Here is a 17383-nt window from a genome sequence, read left to right on the forward strand (position 1 = left end):
ATACAGACAAACAAACAAAAAAGTAGGTACTTTAGATCTCTCGTGGGGATATTGGACTGGCAAGAAAATAGAATCCAGAAAGAGTGGCCCTTCTGTTTGACTGATAGGAGGAAGGGTAGGAGGAACACATTACAGGATGACAAAGATCCTGACCTGCTGTCTACAAGAGCTAGTTCCAGGACAGCTCTGTTACACAGGGAAACCCTGTCTCGAAAAAAAAAAATAAAATAAAAATAAAGGAAAAAGAAGAAAGAAAAAAAAAAGAAAAAGAAAAAAAATCGAAGAAGCCAGGTGGTGGTGGCACATGCCTTTAATCCCAGCACTTGGAAGGCAGAGGCAGGTGGATCTCTGAGTTTGAGGCCAGCCTGGTCTGTTTAATGAATTCCAGGACAGCCAGGGCTACACAGAGAAACACTGCCTCAAACAAAAAAGTCAAAGAAAAGAAACATACTCTAAGAACAAAGGTGCTCTGTACTAAAACATGTGCATAAATGTTTATCGTTAATAATAAACAAGGTAGAAACCACAAAAACATGCATCAGATGAGGTGCATCTGACATGAATTAACCCTCAAAAAAATTAAGGGGCCCAAGCCAATAATATAAAATCATAAATAATTCCATTTTAATAAAATAATAAGTCACTTATCTATTTAGATTTTAAAAAGTGTTGTAAATGTCGGTGTACATTTGTGATCCCAGAACTTGGAGGGGCTGAGGCAAGAAGATCCCAACTTTGAGACCTGTTGAACTACAGTCTCAAGAAAAAACAAATGAAGTCAGGCAGTGGTAGAGAACACCTTTAATCCCAGCACTTGGGAGCTAGAAGAAGGCGAATCTCTGTGAGTTCAAGGCCAGCCTGGTCTACAAGAGCTAGTTACAAGACAGTCTTCAGAGCTACAGAGAAACCCTGTCTCGAAAAACAAAACAAAATAAAAAACAAATGAACCCCGATAGTGGTTGCTTAGAAGTAGGGTGAAAGGGGGCTGGCGTGATGGCTCAGTAGGTAAGAGCACTTACTGATCTTCCAGAGGACCTGGGTTCAATTCCCAGCACCCACATGGCAGCTCACAACTGTCTGTAACCCCAGTTCCAGGGGATCTGATGCTCTCATATAGACCAACTTGCAGGCAAAACACCAATGAACATGAAATAAAGATAATTTAAAAAAAATAGGGGGAAAGATAGAGAAACAGTAGCATTTTTGTATTCTAAAATTGGCCGTTGTAATAAGTACACATTTGTAGACATAAACATAAACAAAAACAAATAAACAGTGAGGAGCTAGCTAGAGAAATGGCTCAGTAGCTAACAGCACTGGCTTGGCTGCTCTTCCGAAGGACCTGGCTTTAATTCCTAGCATCCATGTGCCAGTTCACAGTTGTCTCTAACTCTAGTCCCAGGGGATCCAATCATATGCCCTCTTTTGGCCTCCGTGGGCACTATGTATACGTGGTGTACAGACATGCATGCAAGCAAAATATCCATACACATAAAATAACTAATAATAATGTCAAAGCACATAGAATAGTAAATGTTAAATGGACAAATCATAAAATATATAAATTCTATCTCCATAATTCTGCTTCAAAGTAAGAACTAAGCTGGGCGTTGGTGGCACACGCCTTTAATCCCAGCACTCAGGAGGCAGAGGCAGCAGATTTCTGTGAGTTCGAGGCCATCCTGGTCTACAGAGCTAGTTCCAGGAAAGGCTCCAAAAGCTTCAGAGAAACCCTGTCTCAAAAAAACCAAAAAAGTTCAATTCCCAGCAACCACATGGTGGCTCACAACCATCTGTAGAGAGGTCTGGCGCCCTCTTCTGGCCTTCAGGCATACAGACAGAATAAATAAATAAATATTGCTGGGCGGTGGTGGCTCACATCTTTAATCCCAGTAATCTGGAGGCAGAGGCAGGCGGATCTCTGTGAGTTCGAGACCAGCCTGGTCTACAAGAGCTAGTTCCAGGACAGGCTCCAAAGCCACAGAGAAACCCTGTCTTGTAAAACCAAAAAAAAAAAAAAAAAAGAAAGAAAGAAAGAAAGAAAGAAAGCGAAAAGAAAAGAACTAACAAGGCTGTCTACAGATTTAGATACCAAATAATATGCAGAAAAACTGTTAATAAAAGCATGGGAAAACATAATTTACTGAAGGGAAAAAAATCTCACTTTCTAGGGCTGAGATCTCTTTTTAAATTACATTTTCTGCAAATGCCTACACTAAGAAAAAATTTAATACTATGATTTCAATATACATTTCAAGAGAGTTGTTGATTATTGTATGGTTATTGATTATTGATAGTCACATTGATTATTTCACTGTTTTGTTCACTTTGGTGCTGGTGATGGAACCCAGCGCCTCATGCATGCTGGGTAAGTATTGTCATTGAGCTTGATATCTGGACCTTTATTTTTCTTTAAAATTATTTGAAACGAGCTGGGCTGTGGTGGCACATGCTTTTAATCCCAGCATCCGAGAGGCAGAGGCAGGCGATCTTTGTGAGTTCAAGGCCAGCTTGGTCTACAAGAGCTGAAGAGAAACTCTGTCTCGAAAAACAAAAAAACAAAACAAACAAACAAAAAAAGATTATTTGAGACAGGGTCTTTCACTATGTAGCTCAGGCTAGCCTTAAACTTGTCAGCTTCCTGTCTCAACCTCTGAGTAATCTGGGATTACAGGTGTGTGCCACAATGGCCAGCTACACATGAATTATTTTAACAGAGAGACTTTAACACAGGAATTAGTTACACTGTTATCCAAGAAATGATCAAACAGAACGGGTCAGTGAGGAAATGCTGAGCTGACAACTGAGGTAAATACTGACTGTCCTCGGGACATAAAGGGGAAGCATAAGGAGGTGGACACTCTGAATTGAGAAACTAGGAGGATGAATTCCATGTGGTAGGCACCTGGATTCCTAAGGATGGGGTGGCCTGCTTACTGCTGTAGCTCAGGACCTTGCAGACTTAAAGCTGGGTCTGAGGTACTGCCCAGCCTCTGCTTGGCCTTCTAAGGGAAGTACTCTGAGCTAGCTTTAGCAGTGTGCAAAGAAGTTGAAAACAGGAAGCCACTGCTGCAGCTGGGCTGCTGTGTTGTTGGGGTCATTCTGGCAAACACGGAGCAGCAAGAGGCTTCTCTTTTCTCCTGGTTTCCAGTGTCTCTTCAGCTACCTGCCGTCCTCAGAGCCGGACAGGTAGCGAGCTGCCTGGTAAAGACCGCATAACTGCAGCTTCAACAGTGCAAGCCCAGAGCTGAGAAATGACAGCCCAACCATCAGAATGGCCTTGATCACACCTCAGAATGAGGTGAAAAGGAAGAACTGCACAGCTAAGGAAGTCTGAATATCAAAACACTACTGCGAGTGTGACTGTGCACACTGCAACGAACACTTAGGAATTCACAAACTGAGCCAAAGACGTGGAGAAAGGCTTGATTTTAACCATGGTCAAATCAGAAGGATGATGCTATTAGCAAGAAAATGGCCTACACAGAGGATAAAGGTGTTTCCCATCACTAACTCCTGCCCTGTGTGGTGGTGCTTGTCTGTGATCCCAGAATTTAAGAGGTGGAGGCAGGAGAATCAGAAGTTTAAGGCAAGCCTTGTCTACAAGTTGAGTTTGAGACCAGCCTGAGCTACAGGAGATCCCGCCCATGAACAAACAAACAAACAAACAAATAAATATACTTTCTGTGAAATTAAAAATGAATGCATGAACCATTTTTGAATTTCTGGACATCTTTATGAAGAACTTATATTATTATTATTTTTTTTTTTTTTTTTTTTTTTTTATTTATTTATTTATTTATTTATTAGGTATACAATATTCTGTCTGTATGTATGCCTGAAGACCAGAAGAAGGCACCAGACCCCATTACAGATGGTTGTGAGCCACCATGTGGTTGCTGGGAATTGAACTCAGGACCTTTGGAAGAGCAGACAATGCTCTTAACCTCTGAGCCATCTCTCCAGCCCATAAATATTTTTTTTTTTTTTTTTTTTTTTTTTACTTATATTATTATTATTTCAAATTCTTAATTTCATGTGTATGGGTGTTTGGCTTGCATGTGTGTCTGTGTGCCAGCCCTGGTATACGTCCTGCTTGCACGCCTGGTGGCTGTGGAGGACCGAAGAGGGTGTGGGATCCCCTGAAACTGGAGTTACAGGGTCTTTTCTTCTTTCTCCTTTTAGTTTTTTGAGATACCGTTTTTCTGTGTAGCCACAGCTACTTAGAGCTCACTCTGTAGGACAGGCTGGCCCTGAACTCAGAGATCCACCTGCCTTTGCCTCCCAAATGCTGGGATTAAAGGCATGTGTCATTATCAACCAGTGAGTTACAGAGTTTGGGTGACTCAAACTCAGGCCCTCTGGAAAAGAAGCAAGTGTTCTTAACTGCGGAGTCGTTTCTCCTTTCCCAAGTTGTATTATTATTATTATTTGTTTTTTCGAGAGAGGGTTTCTCTGTAGCTTTTGGAGCCTATCCTGGAACTAGCTCTTGTAGACCAGGCTGGCCTCGGACTCACAGAGATCCACCTGCCTCTGCCTCCCGAGTGCTGGGATTAAAGGCGTGCGCCACCACCGCCCGGCTCCTAAATTGTATTTTTTTTTTTCGAGACAGGGTTTCTCTGTGGTTTTGGAGCCTGTCCTGGAACTAGCTCTTGTAGACCAGGCTGGTCTCGAACTCACAGAGATCCGCCTGCTTCTGCCTCCCAAGTGCTGGGATTAAAGGCGTGCGCCACCACCGCCTGGCTGTATTATTTTTATAATGATAACAAAGTCATAAAATGAAGTTACAAAAGGCTTCACAAACTGTCCCTGGGGAAAGGGCTATTTGCATAGGGAATATCAAGATGAAATTATGCTTTAAGATATAATCTGCCTAAACTGCTGCTTCTCAATTATAACTGCACATTATAACCACTAAGGAGCTTTTAAAAAAATACCAATGTCTAGGCTCCAGCCCAGACCCATTAAGCCAAAATCTCAGAAGTGGGACTTGGGAATTGATATGTGCTAAATGTTCCCGAAGTGATTGCGCTGAGCAATTCTGGTCAAGAACCACTTGAGTCAACAGGTCACACGGTGCTTCCCAAGATGCAAGGCATGAAGCTGGAAAGTCAGCACACTCCGTTCTGTCCTAGCTACAGAAAGCAGTCAAAACCGGAGCTAGGGAAGAAGGAAGAACAAAGGCTAGATGGGCTACAGTAATCTGGCCCCCAGTCTATCTTCCCTTACTGCCAGAAAATGCTGACAGCAGGAACCAAGAATGCAACATGTGTTCTTGTTTACATCCAGAGTGTGTGGGGGAGGGTACTTCCCCCCTATGATATGTGTTGGCACCTCACTTTATGTTGCTGATTCCGAAGGATAAGGCACGCCCATTTACAGAAGCAGTCTCTAGTGCGCATGATAGAACTATTGTGATTAGCTTACTAATGCTTCTCAAACATTGCTGTGTACAGGTATTGCTTGAGATTCCTTTTAAAATGCAGATTCTGATTCAGACGGTCTGGCCATGGGCCAATTCTGGCGTGTCTAACAAGCTCCCAGGTGATTAGAGAGGCTGGCCGAGGTGTCAATTACAATGTCCATCTTAACTGCCAAGCACACGAGATGTTTATATTAGCTGAGGAATACATTCTTTCCTGGTAGGTAACTCTAAAGAGAAGCCAATTATAATCACAAGTGCTTAATGAGCACGGCAGACTGCAAAGCATATGTGAAGACACAGAAGCTAGAACCTGCTCACCGGGCACCGAGAAATGAAGTAAGGCAGGGTCAGATAACTAAAGGGTTGGCCTTTACTGCTCTTTTTGTTTGTTTGTTTGTTTTTCAAAACAGGGTTTCGCTGTAGTTTAAGAGCCTGTCCTGGAACTAGCTCTTGTAGACCAGGCTGGCCTCAAATTTACAGAGATTTGCCTGCTTCTGCCTCCTGAGTGCTGGGATTAAAGGTGTGTGCCACCACTACCCCGCATCTGGGTAAGACTCTTGGTTGCAGCAGAAACTCACTGGATCCAACTTCAGCAAGAAGGACAAGGAGGAGGAGAAATAGTAACAATAACAATTCATTATAGAGGTTTCTTCTTGCACTTTTCTCAGATTCCAAGTACTTAGGCAGTTAGCCAGGTACCTAAACAAGTGGGAACATCCACACTGCAGAGAAACACTGTTACAACTCCTCTGTTAACTCTGCTCAAGAGGTTCTCCATCTCCATCCTCCCTTAAGCCAGTCTCAGAGATTTTCTGGAGGGAGGAGTTTCTCTTCATCCCAATTCTATTTTCTCTCTCTCTCTCTCTTCTCTTTTCCTTCCTTCCTTCCTTCCTTCCTTCCTTCCTTCCTTCCTTCCTTCCTTCCTTCCTTCCTTCCTTCCTTCCTTCCTTCCTTCCTTCCTTTCGAGACAGGATTTCTCTGTAGCTTTAGAGCCTGTCCTGGAACTAGCTCTTGTAGACCAGGCTGGCCTCAAACTCACAGAGCTCTGCCTTCCTCTGCCTCGAGTGCTGGGATTAAAGGCTTGTGCCACCACCGTCTGGCTTGACTTCTGTTCTTAGCCTGTATGGGGACAAGAATGACAAGGGGAAGCCTGGAACTTGGGTAGGAGGTGAAGACTTATATGGGGCTGAGGTCTGGATGTGTCTCTAAACATTTATGGGTGGAATCTTAAAGTACAGTACAACAGTTTTGAGAAGTGGGAGCCTAATAAGAGGTGGGATTAGGGACCTGGGGAGATGGTTCTGGTGGTGAAATGCTTGCTACACAAGTATAAGGATGTGAGTTTGAGTTCCAGAACCTGTTCAAAGGAAGGGCATTGTGGTAACAATCTGTAATCACTGAGCCAGGCAGGCAGAGACAGGATTCCTGCAACTCTCGGGCTAGTCAGCCTTGTCAAACTCCAAGCTCAGGGAGAGAAAAGGTGGGGACCGATTGGGGCAGATATCCAATGTCAATCAACTTCTGGCCTCCCAGTGCCAGTGCACATCCTCCCAACAAAAAAGGAAATATACATTTTTAAAAACAGGTGAGATTAGTTCAAAGGACTCTCCTTCACGAATTAGTATCACTATTAAGGGAGTATGTTATCTTGAGAGTGGGTTAGTATAAAAGCAAGCTCCGCCCCTCCTCTTCTGGTCTATTGTCCTTCGGCATTTCGCACACAGCACCAAGGATCTTGCCAGAGCATGGCAATATAGCCCTGAACTTCCTACTCTGCAGAAGCTTGAGAAGTAACTTTCTTTCTTTTCTTTATAAATTACCTGATTTGGTATTCCTTCAAAGCAACACAACACAAGATACATTTTAACGCCAGTCTGTTTTTATAAGGATAAAAACCCAAAGAGCTCCTGTGTTTAACAGGCACTAGGAAACATTACAAGAACAAAACACATTCCCAGCAACCACATGGTGGCTCACAACCATCTGTAATGAGGTCTGGTGCCCTCTGGCCTGCAGGCATACACACAGACAGAATATTGTATACATAATAAATAAATAAATATATTAAAAAAGAACAAAACACACAAAGTCCCTGGCCTGGTGGCACTCACAGCTGCCTAGAAAAGGCATATTAGAACAAGGCAGTTACAAGGCCCTGAATATTTGTGAAGTACAGAAATGTCCAATCATTTTTTTAATAAATTTTTGACATGAAAAAATTATCAAAATAAATCAGTGGTACGCTAAGAACTCGTCCCACACGTGCCCGCCCCCGTCTCCAAGAGCTGTGATAGGGAAGGGAGTGGTCCCAACGGCTGCCACCAAATCTTTGGAGTCATTGTTATTCTCCGCAGATTTCAAGGAAGCCAGCCTCACCAGGGCAGGTCTGGCGTCTGTAAACTGGGGACAAGAAAACATCTAGTCCGATACTTGGAGCTGGTCCGTTTCCTTTGTGCTTACCCAGTAGTTGGCAACACTTGGCCACTGAGAAGTCACTATGAGACTAGCCAGGAGACAGACATCTGCGGGGTGCAATTTCTCACTCCTAAACTACCAACATCTGGATAAAAGGAGAGCTAGACGGTGAACCGTAGGGGCCTGTATTAAGGTCTCCTGTAGGCGCCAGCATCGCGGAAGTGAAGCGCCAGACACCCCAAGTTTGGGGGCGTGGGCAGCGGTGCCTGCACAGGCAGGCTGGGGAGAACAATGAGATATCCGGGAGGAAGAGGAGGATGAACACATTAAGCCTCAAATAGAAAGGCAGGGGTCTGCAGCATCATCCGCGGCGTTGATCCGCCCCGGGAGCAGAGATCCATTGGCCGATCGTGAAGCCTAGCTCTGAACCCACCAGAGAAAAGGGCAGGGAAAAGCACGCTTGATGGCGGCTGCACGCGCCAGAAGAGCGCCACCCCAGTGCGCACGCGCAGAACCTCGGCCGGTTCCCCCCGCGCCCGTCGCGCGGGAGAAGCTACGCGCTGCAGAGAGGCGCCGCGTCTGGGTGAGCGCTCGTCCCCCTCCCTTTCTCCCGCCGTGCTTTGCGCGCGGCCGGTGGGCGGGGGAGGGAGGGGAGGGGAGGCGGCGGTGGCAGCCATGTTGTTGTGAGTCTCTGTGCCTCACCCTCGGTACTTCGGTGGTTCGGAGGAGGAGGGGGAGGAGAAGAAGGAGGTGGGGTGGGGGGGAGGGAGGTAGGAGGAGAAAGAAGACGTCGCCGCCACCGGAGGCGGAGGGGGAGGACGACCGGCCGAGAGCGTCGCCGCCGGTGCCCAACGGTCGGTGTCCCCCGGCTGAGGCAGCGCGGCCGCAGCAGCCCTGTAAGTCAGCCCGCGCTCGCTCCGTCTCGTCCGTGGGCGCCGCGGGGCGGGGGGCCGACTCCGGGGCTTTGTGTGGCGGCCTCCACGGGAGCAGGCCTCGGGGCGGGAAGAGGCCGGGCCTGGGCGGGTGTCGGCTGCGGGCTGCGGCCTGGGCCCCGCTCGCACAATGCCGGGGGAGGGGAGCCGGAAGGGGGTGTGCGCCGGCGGGGGAGGGGGGTGCAGCTCGCTGCTCCCCCCCCCCCCCCCCGCTTCCTTCCCGCGCCCTGCGCCCCGGAGCCGGAGCCGCTTCGCCGGCCTCTAGTGACCGAAGCCGTCTGCTTTCCAGCCTCAACCCTTGGGGTCCCGCAGTCTGGAAGCAGCACGGTGGAGCCAGGGAAACGTGCGCCTTGGAAGTGGGTGAAGCGGAAAGGAGTGGTTTTATGAAAAATTAGTGTATGGGGGGGGCGGTGGAGGGGGTGGGTGGTGAGGGTCTGGGGAGGGGGGTCTCCGAGGCCTGCCAGTCAGTGTCCAGGAAAACCTTGGCAGACGGCTACGGATGTGAAAGAAAACAGGGACTGGGGTTCGACCGGTTCAGGTGCCTTAGTAAGGAGCGTGGTGTTTTTGTTAGGGGAACATCTCTCGGTACCCCGAAGAGTGTGCAACTCCAAAGCCGAAGGCCACAGGGGCGACCTGAAAGTCTTTGAGCCGTAGTTCTGCTTGTGAATCCGGGCAGATTTGGAAGGGAATAAACTGCCGCGATGCCCAAACACGTGTAAAGTTGGTGCCTCTTTCCAAGAACACAGCTCTAGAAACCCTCTTTTTTCTTAGCGTAGCCTTTATTCTGTAACACCTTGGAACTTTTGGGGAAGGGAATGGATTGCGGACATTTTATGTGCAAGAAGACAAAATGCCTTGACGGCGCTTCGGATTTTAAGAAACCTGGAGACCGAGGTTTTTCTGTAAGGGTTTTAGGGGAACTGCTTTTAAATGCTTGACAGGCTCTAATGCCTGGAAAGGATACAGTGTGTCACGAAAGCAATTTTAAGAAGTTACCTTGGCATGTTAAAAGCTTGTTCATGGCTTAGATTCGTGACTCTTCACCATGTGACCGGGTGAATTGGAGGATATAGGAAATTCTAGCCAGGAATCCTGTTTAAAAATACAAAGATGGATATTTTTAATTGGTTAATAATAAGCCTCTGTTGCTAGTCTAAGATCTTGCTTTTTTTTTATAAATGATTTACGTCTTGTGAACAGTCAAATAATTGACGGCATGCTCTTTTTTTTTTTTGCAAGAATGTCTTTAAAACTAATTTCCAGGGAAATTAAGTTTTGTTGTAGCACAGCTCTTCCACACAAAATAGTTACAGTAACTTTTTGTGTTTCAGAAGAAACTTGCTACAATATCCAGGTTTTTTTTTTTTTTTTTTTTTTTTTTTTTTTTTTTTTGAGACAGGGTTTCTCTGTGGCTTTGGAGCCTGTCCTGGAACTAGCTCTTGTAGACCAGGCTGGTCTCGAACTCACAGAGATCCACCTGCCTCTGCCTCCCGAGTGCTGGGATTAAAGGCGTGCGCCACTATCGCCCGGCTATTTTTCTTATTTTGTGTCCCAGTCTAGCTGATTTTCCTTAAATGGGTTTGCCATGTGCACTTTTAAGCTTTTTTCAGACAATCTAAGTTGTTAAGTTTTTAATGAAATTTTCTTTGTCTTGAGTTCAATGTTCTTTTAGGTGATTCAGCATTTACTGAGATTTTAAAATAACTTTTTCTTAGAAATCATATTACATTTCTATGTAACTTTTTGTCCTGTGTTTGTGGTATGCATATAGAGGTCAGAGGACAAAGTGTGGGTGTCAGTTCTTTCCTTCCACCATGTGGTTCCGGGGGATGGAACTCAGGTTATTTTGCTTTAAGCAGGCTTCTACTTACTGCCTTGTCTGTCCAAGATTTTAAAGTAACTTATTAATAAGGGTACAAAAAACATGGATTTTTCTTTCTTTTGTAACTTTTATATTTGCTTATTAATCTTTCTAGTGTTAAGATATAATTTGTCTTTTAAGTATGTATTTGTCCAAGTTATCAGAAATAGTAAGCGATTTAGGCCAGGTATCACAACCAGAACCAATCTTCTTGTCAACAAAGACTGCCTCTGTGTGTGTGTGTTTGTGTAGACGATAGTGTTGTTGGAATTTAGGATCTTGTGCACACTAAGGTGAGTGCTCTACCACCCAGGTACATACCCTGCCTTCTTTTTATGTATGCTCATCATAGTAATTTGAAATGGAAGTTAGTTTGTGTTTCTTGTTCTCAACATCTTCATAGCTCCTAATTTGGAATTTCATTGAGTTTCTATAACAGAAATATTTTGTAATTTTCATATTTGTAAAACCTATATCTGAACTACAGTATTTAAATACTCAAATCTCACATGACTTTATCTGACTTTAGCAGTCATTCACAGCTTGAGACCATTTTACTAACAGGTTAATAAAAAGATTGCATTTGTAGGTGTGTAATAGCTTGTGACATTAAATAGATATCTTATTTCATATTTTTTCCGATTAATTATGCATGCACACGTCACACTCATACACAGCACAGACACAGAGACATTCATACACAGTACAGACATACCTGGGACTCGAACCGGCGACCTCGGGCTCCCATCCTCTCAGCCAGCGCTCCGACTGTTCTTATTTCATATTTTTAAGAAGGCATGAAAACTGGCTTACACTTACTGTCTTTTCTCCTTGTTTGTCTGTTAGGTGAATTGTAATAGGAAATTAAAAGCTATGCTGAACCCTTTCCTTGTTTTCCTGAGAGTGTGCCCCTGCAGAAAATGTGTTCAACCTCAGGAGACCAACCAGAACAGACACTTGTTTCTAAAGGAGAGGACAGTAGTTGTCTAATGCTTCCTGTGTCTGTGTTAGGTTAAAACTACACCTTCCAGCGTAGCTCTATCAGTAATAGAGATTGTCGAACTACCATCAGTCTACCTTGCCTCTCAGTTCAGTAGGCTCTGAATTCTGGTGCAGTAGAAAAATGTTCAAACTATAATGGTCTGATAGTGCTATTATATTGACTAGTCAGTTTTTTTACGATTTACTGCTTTGTGGTTGAAATGTGAACTTAAAAGTATTTTCAGACCTTTCTGGTGTGTGGAACACTAGAATTATATAGGTAGGTGACAGGGTTTTTCTTAATTTTTCAGAAAATAGTATATTTAGAGATGAGGTGATTTTTTTTTCTTCCAATATATTCCAAGAGATTTAACTTATTTATAAATGCGAATTTAGGATTTGCCTAGTTAACAAGTATCACTTTACAGAGAGTCCCTTTAAATTTTAATTGAATTATGGACACTTGTCTTTCATTGACTTTTTAAATGGGTAGTTTTGTTTGAGGCTTGTCTGACTCCTTTTTGGGGTCTAAAATGGCTTAAGAAATTTAAAGTGATTTGACTGTTCAAACAAAAGGATGGTTTCTTTAGCCCCATTCTGCCAAGTTTAGATACTGTAGTCTTAATCCATGTCACTTACTTTGACTTTTCTTATGTTCTTTTGTGGAAGGATAAAAGACTTTAGAGTACTGAAAAACATCCAGATGTGTCCATCTGATGTGCCTGTCATACTAGCAACCAACTACAGAAAAGCAATATCAAATGCAAAAGGGTGTCATTATGTTTTAATTGACTGCAAGTGGGACAGGAAGAAACAAGATCATTATCACCTACTTTCTGGCAAAGGATGTGCTTGGGCTCTACACTGATCTTCCCTACCCCCAAATTTGTTTCCTGGAAAGGATTTAGTGTGCTAGGCTGTTATGATATACTACAAGACCAAGATATCTATCTACTCAGCACTGCCTGTTAGTCATGTCCAACTCTTGGCCCTTCTGCTGCATGCCATCAAGAATACTTATGGATGCATTTAAACATAAAACCCTAAACTCACTTAAAAACATTACGAAATACTTTGTGTGATTCTCATGTATGAAGTTCATAGATGGCAATATTGTGTCATAGTGTCTTTGGATATCCTTGGAAATAATAAAAGATGTAACTGATGGCCAACAAATACATAATGTGATGGGATTGGGAAAGTAGGAGAGTATTATTTCTGTATTTATAGTCCTTTAAAAAAAAAAAGGCCGGGCGGTGGTGGTGCACTCCTTTAACCCCAGCACTCAGAAGGCAGAGGCAGGTGGGTGGATCTTTGTGAGTTAGAGGCCAGCCTAGTCTATAAGAGCTAGTTCCAGGACAGGCTCCAAAGCTTCAGAGAAACCCTGTGTCGAAAAACAAAAACAACAACAACAAAAGAACCAGCCGGGTGATGGTGGCGCATGCCTTTAATCCCAGCACTCGGGAGGCAGAGGCAGGTGGATCTCTGTGAGTTCGAGACCAGCCTGGTCTACAGAGCTAGTTCCAGGACAGGCTCCAAAACCACAGAGAAACCCTGTCTCAAAAAACCAAAAAAAAAAAAAAAACCCCAAAAAGCCTGATTTCTGTTGTAGTTGACTTACCAAAAGTAGCAAGTTCTTTTCTTTGTATGTTCAAGTGTTGAGCACAGAAATGAATGGGCATAGGACATGTGTGGAGATGAGAGGATAACATTGGGTATGGTTCTTACTCTCAACCATGTTGCAATTGTGGGGGTCTCTTGTTTGCTATTGCGCAACAGGTTTGCTGGAGCTTTAGTGGTTTCTCTTGTTTCTCCATTTTCCATCCACCATTGGGGAACTGGTTTTATGTAGGTTTTGGGGAATCTGAACTGAGGTTCTCACTCTTAAGTACTTTACTGACATCTCAGTATCCCTTTGGCACAATTTCCAAAAGACTAACTAGAGATACCTTAGTTAAGATTAAACAATTGGTTTTAACTAAGCCTTAATTAAGGTACAGTGGTTTTATTCAGACAGTACAACTAAGTTAAATATAGAGACAGAATGAATCTATAGCCCTGTAATAGGCAGTCAAAATTGTAAGTAAAGAAACAATAGGCTGAATTATATGACTTGTTAACTATCAGAAAAATTAGATACACTAGGTAGTGATGGTGCACGCCTTCAATCCAAACACTAGGGAGGCAGAGCTAGATGTATCTCAGCTTTCCAGGCTAGTCTGGTCTACAGAGCAAGTTCCAGGATAGCCAGGGCTACACAAAAAAAACCATGTCTCTAAAAATTAGATACAGGTATGCGCTCCTTGAACTATTTTATCTGTACTTTTGTGATTAAATGCAAGACTATTTCTGTAGTAAAATCTGATTTTTTTTTTAATGGTACCTGGAGGGACAGCTGTGGGTGCTGGGAACTGAACTCTTGTATTTTTGGTTGTGAGCCTAGCCTTTAACGGCTGAGCCTTCCCTCCGGAGGAGGCCAAAATCTGAGTCTTTAGTCATAGTATTGCATCAAGTTCTGAAGTTAGATAATGGGTCTAGTTTTTTCTACAGAAGTTTTCTTGTATTTTGGGTGTGTGGATGGGGTAGAGTAGGGTAGAGGGTAAGAATAGAATCTTATGTAGCCTAGGTTAGTCTGGAAACCCCTGAGACTCTTAACAAGTTGCTGGGATTATAGGTAAATTGCTGTGCTTGTCTTGGACCTTTTGACTGAAGCACAGTTACAATTGATTTTCAAAGAATAGAGACAAATGCTTTAATTTTAAATTCTGTGGCTTCTACACCAGCAGAAGAGGAGTACTCTTAAGCTCTTGCTAAAAATAAATTGCCACTTCTAAATTGGAATTCTTGTTGAGAAAGTATTCAAGGAAAGTTGAAAATAAGTATATTTGTTTTCTGAATGTACTCTTTTCCTTAAGGTATATTATCAGAAGCACATTTGTTTGAGGATTCTAAGTTGGTCTTTAGATGTTGGTTATCAGTGATTCATATTCTTAAGGAATTTATACTGTAGAGAAAGGGTTAACTTGGGATTTTAGTGCAGTATGTTAGCTGTCATTGAAGTGATCTTACAAAAGTGACTGTGGCCTCTGAGGTAAAGAAAGAATACAGTGGTCAGGAAAAGCTTTGCGTAAATATAGTTGAATCTGAAAAGAATAAAGAAGTTAGGGCCAGTGAGATGACTTAGTAAAGATATTTTTCTTGCAAGCCTGACAAATCTAAGTTGTTCCCCATAACCAATGAAAAGGTTGAAGGAGAGAACTGTCAAGTTGTCCTCTGACCTCCACATGAACCTTGTGATAGAGGCATCCACACATTTTTGTCATGTACACACATAATGTGATACGAATAAAGATTTAGAGACACTAATATTATCAAGAGATAGATTAACTATTTTTCAGTTAGAGAGATTTACATATAATGACTCTGCTGGGAGAGAACTGACAGTAGATATGAATGGGACACTGAAGTCATCTAATTTGGATATTTGTTTAGACTTTGGACACCCAGGATTATAGTTCAGGAAGATTTAAACTAAGTACCATCCTGGAGCCAGCCTAAAATTGTTACGTAATTGCTTTCTCTGTTGTATTTGGATTTTGGCATGTAACCCGTCCTTGAGATTGATAAGGGAAAAATACTACTGGAATTTCATCGAAGACACTACCTGTTAACAGTTCTATCCCTTCTCTAAGAATAGTCCTTTAAATGGTAATGCTAGGAGATAAGGTTGACTCCAGAGAATAGGTATGATTTCTTTTTCCCCTGTGAAATATTATTTCATGTTAATTTTCCAAATGGTAATTTTAGGAAATCAGTAAACCAGTCTAGTCTGAATATTAAGAGTCAAGTCAAAAACGACTATTTCTGAACAAAGTTACAGAAGTGTATGTACTAGAATGAGAAATAAATAATTCTTTTCTAAAAACAATAGTTTTTTAGAAAAACTATTTTGAACATAAACTATTTTTCTATATGTGGAGATAATTTCTTTTTTTGGGTTTTGTGCTAGCACATTTGAACTTTTCCTCAAGAATGAAGATGGGGAGGCAAAGAGAAATTCTTACTATGGGGCCAGTATTTACAGCTACAGTTCAGCATATGGTGAGATGCAGTACATCAAAGCATAAACAGTCTATTAGATGATTATGTGATATTCTTTGGGTAAACAGAAAGGTGCTCACACTATTAGCTCAAAGCCAAGATCTAAAAATGAATCCCTTTACATTTCAAATTTGACTTAGAACAGCCGTCCTTTACTTGCCCCAACTAGTGTTTAGGCTGTCATTGTCTTTCATGGTAGGCAGTTGGAAATGGGGCTTTCTCTTTCAAGGGCATGATCTGAAGAATTTGTAGGAATCTCGAGGCATTTCAGATGGCAGGTAATGGAGCTCCGAACATGTTACAAACCCATTCAAAATCATCATATAGATCTTTGTGACAATCACAGGCCCCTGAACCATTATCAGAACTATAGCCGAAGTTTGAGGGGATCATTAATTATTGAGAGACTGCATGTGTGCAGTAGCAGGCTGCTGCCTTGTCACACTGCATGTGTTTTCAGGAAGCAGAGTTATATTTTGGATATTGAAGGGTATACCTGATATCTTTTTCTATAAATTTTTTAAAAAATTTCACTCTGGGGGCTGGAGAGATCGCTCAGAGGTTAAGAGCACTGGCTGCTCTTCCAGAGGTCCTGAGTTCAATTCCCAGCAACCACATGGTGGCTCACAACCATCTATACTGAGATCTGGCGCCCTCCTCTGGCGTGCGGGTATACATCGAGGCAGAATGTTGTATACATAATAAATAAATCTTAAAAAAAATTTCACTCTGTGTGTGTGTGTGTGTGTGTGTGTGTGTGACCGTTCAACTTTGCGTTTTCTCTTTCTACAATATGGGTTCTGAGTATGGAATTCTGGTCATTAGGCTTTATAGTAGGCCCTTTTAAAAAAAATCATAAATGGTTAAAAGTTAGTCAATTTAGAATTTATTTGCTGGTCTTATTACTAGTCTTATTATTTAATATCTACTTTGCTGTTTTTTTGTTTGTAGTGATATTTTGTTTATGTATTAACAAGTAAAGATTGCCTGCAGATCAGAGAAGCTGAGAGGCCAGCCACTAGAGAGTTCTTTTACCTCTACCAATGCTTAGATCAAAGGAGCGATCCTATCCTCAGACTGCATCTGTCTCCACCAAACCTCAAACTGCACTGAGCACCTGTCTCCACCTCCCTAGTGCTGGGATTAAAGGCAAGGAATCCCAAGTGCTGGGGATCACCTTTGTGTGAGCTCTGTTTCTCTTCACAGATTCAATCTGTGTAGCCCAGGGTGGCCTTGAATTAACAGAGATCCCTCAGCCCCTGTCTCCTAAATCCTGGGATTAAAGGTTAGTGCGACCACTCCCTGGCCTCTAGTGGCTTAGCTCTGCACTCTGATCTTCAGGCAAGCTTTATTTGTTAAAACATAAACAAAATATCACTAATTTGTTTGTTTTGATTTTCGGGACAGGGTTTCTTTGTGTAGCCCTAGCTGTCTCATAACTCAGCTCTGTAGACGAGGGTGATCTGCTTGCCTCTCTGCCTTCCTATTTCTGGGATTAAAGACATGTACCACTATGCCCAGTTTGTTTTTTGTTTTTGTATTTCCTCTGTTAGTACTAAAATTTTTAAAGAACATAGAATTATATTTGAGTTGTATTGAAGAATCTTATCACAGATCTGCCTCCTTTTAAAAAGTTTTCATTAAAATTTTTTTAAAACTACAATATAA

General features: G+C 42.7%; 1 protein-coding gene across 16 annotated transcripts in view; it reads left to right on the forward strand.

The window, feature by feature from the left end:
• Positions 1-8483: 8483 nt before the first annotated feature.
• Positions 8484-17383, forward strand: part of Pum2 (pumilio RNA binding family member 2) — a 79692-nt gene continuing 70792 nt past the window's right edge. For 9 of the 16 annotated variants that reach the window (XM_075983981.1, XM_075983991.1, XM_075983982.1 and 6 more), the window contains exon 1: positions 8485-8736. The gene's annotated coding sequence lies outside the window, so the exon portion shown is untranslated. Of the gene's footprint in view, positions 8737-17383 lie in introns of all 16 variants that reach the window. The other 7 variants (XM_075983996.1, XM_075983986.1, XM_075983993.1 and 4 more) reach the window with 4 other exon arrangements.

The sequence above is a fragment of the Microtus pennsylvanicus genome, chromosome 8 (assembly GCF_037038515.1).
Source record: "Microtus pennsylvanicus isolate mMicPen1 chromosome 8, mMicPen1.hap1, whole genome shotgun sequence".
Classification (NCBI taxonomy): Eukaryota; Metazoa; Chordata; class Mammalia; order Rodentia; family Cricetidae; genus Microtus; species Microtus pennsylvanicus.